Source organism: Schistocerca americana, chromosome 2 (genome assembly GCF_021461395.2).
Source record: "Schistocerca americana isolate TAMUIC-IGC-003095 chromosome 2, iqSchAmer2.1, whole genome shotgun sequence".
Classification (NCBI taxonomy): domain Eukaryota; kingdom Metazoa; phylum Arthropoda; class Insecta; order Orthoptera; family Acrididae; genus Schistocerca; species Schistocerca americana.
Genome location: NC_060120.1, coordinates 659,819,227 through 659,828,457, shown reverse-complemented (window position 1 = coordinate 659,828,457; position 9,231 = coordinate 659,819,227).

Here is a 9,231-nt window from a genome sequence, read left to right as displayed (position 1 = left end):
TAATTCCAATCCCAAAGAAAGCAGGTGTTGACAGATGTGAAAATTAGCGAACTATCACTTTAATAAGCCACGGCTGCAAAATACTAACATGAATTCTTTGTAGACGAATGGAAAACTGGTAGAAGCCGACCTCAGGGAAGATCAGATTGGATTCCGTAGAAATGTTGGAACACGTGAGGCAATACTGACCCAACAACGTGTCTTAGAAAATAGATTAAGGAAAGGCAAACATACGTTTCTAGCATCTGTAGACTTAGAGAAAGCTTTTGACAATGTTGACTGGAATATTCTCTTTCAAATTCTGAAGGTGGCAGGGGTAAAATACAGGGAGCGAAAGGCTATTTACAATTTGTACAGAAACCAGATGGTAGTTATAAGAGTCGAGGGGCATGAAAGGGAAGCAGTGGTTGGGAAGGGAGTGACACAGGGTTGTAGCCCATCTTCAACGTTATTCAACCTGTATATTGAGCAAGCAGTAAAGGAAACAAAAGAAAAATTCGGAGTAGGAATTAAAATCCATGGAGAAGAAATAAAAACTTTGAGGTTCCCCGATGACATTGTAATTCTGTCAGAGACAGCAAAGGACCTGGAAGAGCAGCTGAACGGAATGGACAGTGACTTGAGAGGAGGATATAAGATAAACATCAACAGAAGCAAAAAAAAAAAAAAAAGGATAATGGAATGTAGTCGAATTAAATCGGGTGATGCTGAGGGTATTAGATTAGGAAACGAGACACTCAAAATAGTAAAGGAGTTTTGCTATTTGGGGAGCAAAATATCTGATGATGGTCGAAGTAGAGAGGATGTCAAATGTAAACTGGCAATGGCAAGGAGAGCGTTTCTGAAGAAGAGAAATTTCTTAACATCGAGTATTGATTTAAGTGTCAGGAAGTCGTTTGTGAAAGTATTTGTATGGAGTGTAACCACGTATGGATGTGAAACGTGGACGATAAATAGTTTGGACAAGAAGAGAATAGAAGCTTTCGAAATGTAGTGCTACAGAAGAATGCTGAAGATTAGATGGGTAGATCACATAACTAATGAGGAACTATTGAATGGAATTGGAGAGAAGAGAAATTAGTGGCACAACTTGACTAGAAGAAGGGATCAGTTGGTAGGGCATATTCTGAGGCATGAAGGGATCACCAATTTGGTATTGGAGGGCAGCGTGGAGGGTAAAAATCGTAGAGGGAGACCAAGAGATGAATGCACTAAACAGATTCAGAAGGATGTAGGTTGCGGTAGGTACTGGGAGACGAAGAAGCTTGCACAGGATAGAGTAGAATGGAGAGCTGCATCAAACCAGTCTCGGGACTGAAGGCCACAACAACAACAACAACAACATCACTTTTTCTACTAAACTGAAGCCATCGAGCACCTGTTTCATGATCTTTGGAAAACTTATGATAGACAATGATACTACCGCTGTCTCCCAATTCTAGTTTTCACGCACAGCCACAGCACGGTTCGGCATTATTAACGTCAAACAGAAAGAAGAAACTCTAAATAGCTTAAAAGCAAACAGAAACAACACCAAACGTACCTGCTTCTACACGGAAGAGCGCGCGCGAACTGGCTTAATGCGTGAGCGGTGAAAAGTCTCCGCTCTGCGCAGGCACTATGGGCACCCCTTGAGCTGCTGTGTCTCCACGCTGTGCATCCGCTGCCTACGGTCGCTACACAGTACCTGCGGGCACAAAGGACCCGGAAGGTCCCGTTGTGTACGCACAAAGTTACAACGTTTCCCGACAGGGAGCGCAGATAATACTGGACGAACTGACCCGTCCAGTTTGCGGAATGCCACTAGATGGTAGCAGGAGTGCTCCCACCCTAAAATGCGTCTTCTCATCTTACAAGGTAAACAAGTTTAACAAGCAACAGATAAAATGAATATCGTTAAGACATTATACAAGGGCATATAAAATGAAACACACTGACATTTAGGATACGCAAACAAAACATTACTACCATAAATATTACAGTTGAGGAAATGTACAGCAGTCAGTCGCTAATAATTTATCTATACATACCAATCGCTGTGTGGCTATCTTGAATGCTAAAAAATATAAAAATGCATTACAATAAGGCACATGCATGCATCAAACGTATTGTAGTTGTATAAACGTTGTACAAGAGTAGACGATAACGAAACACACTGGTAAGATGAAGGTCAAATCATCATTTTCGCTTGCGTATACAAGTAGCCTCTACTACACTACTCATGTCAGTATTTCAGTTCACATTGACGCCGCAGTTTACCATTATTACACAGCTGACTTCGGGGTACGTCTTAATAGTGTGCAGAACCCTCTGCACATATGTACTGACGAATGCAGACTTTACTGGCACTGTTCGTACTACGTTCGCTAACGTTTGTAAAACATCAAACATAATACATAAAATCATTGCTGAAATAGCTTAGATTTGTATAATTCAAAAGGCAGTCGCATACATATTAGCGGGTCGACCTGCATGGTGGTTGCTGTGTGAACCAAAAGTAGTTTGTACACATTGCTATTTTAAAACGCAAATATATAAGAAAAAATAAACAGTTACTCTTGCTTACAGGAATAAAACTGGACTGGAAACCTGGCTTCATTTCAATGCGTTCCAAAGAAAAGTTTTAAGAACTAACGTACCAGCGACGGTATGTGACAAGAAACAAGAAACATTACACTTTACCATGTATTTATACCCAGACTTCCCACAGGAACGTATAACTATTGTTTCAGTTTGGTGCTAATTTCACTGAGCTTCAGAGTAAGCTGGCTATCGATGTAGAAAGACCTTTATGTCATATAATACCGAACATGTTTTCATATGTGAGCCCCACAACTATTACAGGCCAATGCTAGCGGGCCTATGTGCCTACCGGCAATTGCTGTCACTAGTCAAGCTCAAAATGGTTTTTGAAACGTTCCCATAAACCAGTGCTCTTCATTGCCACGTTGAGTAGCGCACCCTCAGAGCTGTGGCCACATCTTGGACAGACGTCGGATCAACTTCAGAACGAGATGCTTATAATACTTTCCACAACGAAACTTTGTCTCGAAACCTGGGAGAAAATCCAAAGACATTCTGGTTGGGTGTAAAACATGAAACACGTATGTAACGTAGCAGCGATTGTGAGGCACGTTAAAATCTTTGACCAGAGAGCCTATTATTGTAGTTAGTCTGCGCTTGACCGCGCGAGTGTTACGAGCAGTACTCTGTCAGTAGTCGTTGCGAGCAGTAGCTCAGTTCAGTTGCGAGCAGTACGCTAGTAGTCGTCATGTAGAGCAGTTCGCTAGTTGCAGTAGGCCAGTGCACTCTGTCGGTAGTAGCAGCCCAGTGCGGTTGTGTGATGTAGTCTGTCGGCAATACTGGTCAAGATGCTGAATGAGGTATATTGTTAATTAAGGTAATCATCAGATAATGTAAAGTTTATTTATTGTAATTAATTTCCAACAAGTGCCCCAATAATAATTTTTGATTTCAAAAGCAATTTTACAAAAAAAAAAAAAAAAATTATTTAATTGAACTAACGATTTCGTTCCACTTCCCTTAAAAAAAAGTTTCAGTTAAATTACAAAAAAAAAGAATATTATTATTTGCAATGCAGTTCCTCCAAGCCGTGCGCAAGAATAAGAGCAGAAATTTGTCTAGCAGTTACAATGAGGTAAGAAATTAATTCTGATTTTTGCACAAGGGCCAAAGACCGATATTTCGGTTTAATTGAATTTTCATTATCACTGAGATTTTCTTGTCACTGAATGGACTTTCATTTTTTTGTGAGAAACTTATATTTGAGTCAGATTGCGATTCTCATTTTTTATTGTCATTAAATTTAATTGCTAGGGAGGTTACGTTTGGCTCCCATTCATTTATTATTTCTGTCTTTAAAATTTCGGTGGGGAGGTTACACTTAGCGCAATGTCCATTAGCATTCTTAATTAAATAATATTGTCATTTTTAAAATTTTTGTGGGGAGGTTACAAACATCGAGACGACTGCTGGCAGAAAATTTCCAGCTCCTCCCTTTTTCACATGAATGGAACATCCTCATGTGCGAGGACTAACTGTAATTCCATGTTCGCTTTCGACGAGGTGGGCGGCAATAGTTAAACTTAGTCAGGTTGCTCTAAAGCTCAATGAATCTGGCACCAGACTGAAGCAATAACTGTGTGGTCCTGAGGGAAGTGTGGATTTGAATGCACTGTAAAATGTAATGTTTCTCGTTTCTTATAAAGTACGTTCGCTGGGCCTGCCGCTGTGGCCGAACAGTTCTAGGCACTTCAGTCCGGAACCACGCGACTGCTACGGTCGCGGGTTCGAATCCTGCCTCGGGCATGGGTGTGTGTGATGTCCTTAGCTTAGTTAGGTTTAAGTAGTTCTAATTTCTAGGGGCCTGATGATCTCAGAAGTTAAGTTCCATAGTGCTCAGAACCATTTGAACCATTTTTTTATAACAATAATTCTATATCCATAATGTGCAAATCATTGTGAACTACATGGCAGAAGGCACTTCCCATTGTACCTGTAACTAACGTTTCTTAACGTTCGATTCACGTACTGAGTGAGGAAAGAATGATTGCTCAAATGACTCTGTGGGCACTGTAATTAGTACAAACCTATCCTCGCAATTCCTACGTGAGCGACATATAGGGTGTTGTAGTATAGGCCTACATTCAGCATGTAGAGCTGATTCTTGAAACTTACTACCTAGACTTTCTCGGGACAGTTTGTCTTCGTCTTCAAGCGGCTGCCAGTTCGATTCCATCGGCATCTCCGCGACACTTTCCCACTGGTCAAACAGACCTGTGACCATTAGTGCTGCCTTTCTCTTTCTCAATAGGTTTATTTATAAATAAATAAGTCTTCTGCTACCAGCCACGATTTTTCTTTATCTTACTATTCGCACGACGCGTTTCGAGAAATAATTCCCATTTTCAAGTGCGTTTTTTGTGTATATTAAGCCATTTCTTTTGATGTTGTCAGTGTGTGTGAGCCTGCTTTATTTTGTTGACGTTTACTGTAATACATAAAAACACGCAATTTTTTAGTTGGGTATCAATTCTTTTTATGAGGTTAGTGGCTAAAATGTAGAAGAATTTGTACTTACAGTTTTCTAATGGTCCATTTGTGTAGAGTCTCACACACACTTAACATCACACACAAGCAGAAGATTTATTTATTTATAAACAAACCTATTGTTTCTACAGTCGCAGGCTTTCAAAAACCATTTATAATGGATCAAATCAGATTTCTCTTTCTCGTTGAATAGCCCTTGTTACTCCTCTGTGGTACGGGACCCACACACTTGACCAATATTCCAGGATGAGTCGCACGACTATTTTGTAAACAATCTCGTTTGTAGACTGATTGCATCTCCCTCGTATCCGACGAATGAATCGTAGTCTGCCCCCTGCTTTACCTACGACTGAGCCTGTGTGATCGCTCCATTTCACACCTCTACAAACCGATACGCTCAGCTGTTTCTACGGGATGACAGACTCCAACTGTGACTCGTTGATAACGTAGTCATAGGACACCGCGTTGTTTTCGTTTTATGATGTGCACAGTCTTACATTTTTTAACATTTAAAGCAAGTTGTCAATCTTTGCACCACTTTCAAATCTTATAAAGATCTAACTGATCATTTGTACAGTTTGTTCAGACAGTTCTCATTACAGATACCTGCACCATCTGTGAAAAATCTGAGATAACCAAAATATCTTCTGCAAGGTAATTACTATACAACATTACCCACCGGGGTCCTAACACACTTCCCTGGGGCATAGTCGATGTTACTTCTACGTCTGTTGATGGCTCTCCATCCATGATCACTTACTGCCTTCTCCCTAACGAAAAATCCGTATTCCAGTCATAAATTTCGCTTAATACCCCATAGTATATTAAGCGTAGATGTGGTACTGAGGCCGACGCTTTTTGGAAATCGAGGAATAATCCATCTTCTGACTGCGTCCATCCGCGGCTTTCAGGATGTTAAGTGAAAAACTGCGAGGTGGGTTTCACGTGGTCGATGTTTACGGAATCTGTGCTGTTTGGCATGGAAGAGATACCTCATTACGTTTGAACTCAGAATGAGTTATAATATTCCATAACAAATGGATCTCAAGTATATTGGGCGTTAGTTCTGTGGTTCACTTCTGATACGCTTTTTCTAGATGCGTATGGCCTACGCTTCCTTCCAACCACTGGGCACAGTTTTTTGTTTGAGGGATCTATGACAGGATATGAGTAAAAGGGGTGAACTCAGACGGAAATCAGACGGAATATCTAATAGATGTTCCATTGGGTGCTGAAGCTTCACTAAATTTTAGCGACTTCAACTGTTTCTCAACACCACTGACACCAATGTCTACGTCACTTCTTTCTGCAGTGATACGAGAAATTAGTAGGGGCAATACTCCTGGATAGTACTACATAACACTGTCGCTACTGCAAATCGGAAGATACTGGAGCGCTATGAAACTGTATATGAAGTAAGACACACTTTAAAAGAACAGAGTACTCATCACATCGTATGTAACGTCGTGACTTGCATAACAAAAGAACAAAAATGTTTTGAAGGTGACAAACACAATGATTTTTCATATTAGGACAGAGTATGCGTTAAAGGGGAGTTACTAAATACGGATTTCCGAAAGTCCTTCACCAAAGAACACGAAGTACATAGCCCAGAATTAGAATCAAGAACTGCTACTAACATCAGTAACTTAGAAGTAGATACCCTCGCTGTAGCTACACAGCTCAAATCACTTAATAAAGGGCAGTCTTCTGGTCCAAACTGTGTACCAATTAGGCTCCTTTGAGAGTATGCTGATGTAATAGCTCCATTTTTAGCAATCATATATAACTGCTTGCTCGACGAAAAGATCCGTACCTATAGACGAGAAAGTTGCACAGGAAACATAAATACGGAAGAAAGAAAATATGAGTACTCGATTTACACACCTATACCACTAACGTCGATTTGCAGTAGGATTTTGGAACATATACTGCTTTCGAACATCATGAATTACCTCCATGGAAGCGATTCATTGACATATAGCACGGATTCAGTGTAAGCGTTCTTGTGAAACACAACTACCTCTTAATTCTCATATAGTAATGAGAGATATCGACAGGGGATCTAAAGTTGAGCCCATATTTCAAGATTTCCAGAAGGCTTTTGATACCGTTAATCACAATACAATAGAGAACTGAACACCCAGAGAGAGTGGTAATGATTGCAGGAATTCTACCTCAATTACATTAATAGTAAACCACGACAGTTGAGAGGTAAAAGTAGGAGCACAGACAGCAAGATGTGTCTGATTACGTTACTGACTTCGTAGCCGCGAAACTGGACGCGAGCATGGAAACTCGCGTAAGAGCACGTGAAAAACCATCTTAGTCGCTGCAGTACCAGGGTGGTATTCATAGTACGCGACAGCAAACGAGTTACGCGACACTGCTTCCAAGAATCGAAAAGAGTCTGAGATGAGATGGAGGCTACTTCTGCGTTACTTACGAAGCGGCGCGTCTTGCATCTCCGAACAACTGCGTGTAACTGGGGGAGGCAGTTGGTCCCTCCGGAGTTTTGCTGCCTCTAGCATCTCCCCACAATTCACTTCCGTGATACCAACTTGGCTGGGGGGGCGGGGGGCAGGGGGGCGGAGAGGGGTCAACGTTTCTGTGTCCCAGATTGGAGGCGTGGCCCGGCCGTCTGAAGATTATCGGAGAATGGGGAATATTATTTAGTCCCCTCCGCCCGATAGTACACTTTGAAACCATGACATGGCTGTGATTTAATGGTATTAGAAATTTTACTTTCGTGCTCAAATCGCACGTATTAATTAATGAACTTTTAAGTAAATCAACTAACAGGCCTCCGTTCGGGACCAGTCGATTCGTTATCTCGCTAGCGTTGTAAATAAGCAATCAGATTATTCCAATCAGTTTTCTCTCACTCTCCTTATTTGTTTTCTATCCGGGAGAAAGCAGTCTTTGTTGTTATGCCACGTGCTGGATATGCCCGCAATAGGCCTGTGGGTTACAAGTTCGCCTGTAGAAATATTTGCTGGTTCAGAGGACGTTAGCCGGCTAATGGTGTGCAGCGGCCTACATACATAGGTAGTTTAGTTTACACAATTTACTGGTCTTGATCTTACAGTGCTGACTCCCCGGAAAACATCAAACACAATAGATAAAAACATTGCTAAAATGCCTTACATTTGTATTATTCAAAAGTCAGTGGGAAACCCATTTGCGTATCATTACTGTGTGAACTATATAAAAGTAGTTTGTACAAACTACTGTTTAAAAACGGAAATACGTCATAAAAAAATCTACAATAACTCCTGCTTACAGGAATAAAACTTTCTAGAAATGTTTTATTAAAAACAACTGGCTTCATTGTAACTCCAGCTGCAAATAAAAATAAACAACAGTAGCTTTAGGAACTTAACGTACCAGCGAAGCGGTCGCGCGGTTCCAGACTGCAGCGCCTAGAACCGCTCGGAAACACCGGTCGGCTTATTGTTATAGAGAAAATTGTTGCCTAACACTAGGAGTGAGAGAAGAATCTACGTACAACTCATGTCAACTGTACAGGATGAACCAGAACGCCGCCGAAAATATTTCATAGTTTGTTCAGGGAACTTTTTGAGTATTTTGGCATAAAGACGCATGGTCACCAGTGGTTCCTTGGAGAGTAATTAAATTTTGTTTGATTTCTTACCCCTGCATCCATTGCATTTAGTGAACCCATAGACGAGATTCATATCAGCTAAGTTTTCGTCATTAAATCCTTTCCATACTGTTCTATAGCACCGTTAAAGTGAAACCAACACCACCGGAAGAGCCAACCCTAGATTGGACTGAACAGTACTGAATGAAAGCTTGAGTACCTAGAGGAAAGTGGGCCTAACTATTGTCTACATCAAGTACCGTCAGCGAATGCAACAAATTTGTCTTCAAACAAGACACACGCCGCTTACCGTCGACATATTAACCGTTGCGCAGATACTTTCAATGCGATACCGTTACAAGGGGTAAAAAACGAAATGTAATTACTCTGTGACGAGCCTCTCGAGGTCTCTTATACCAACCTGTATGGAGAAATGCTGGCGAGAGAAGCGCTGAAAGGATGCGGAAACTTCAAAGTAGGACGACGTCTCATCAACACCATCAAGTATGCAGACGACCTGGTAGTGCTCGCCAAAAATCAGAGACAGCTGCAACACA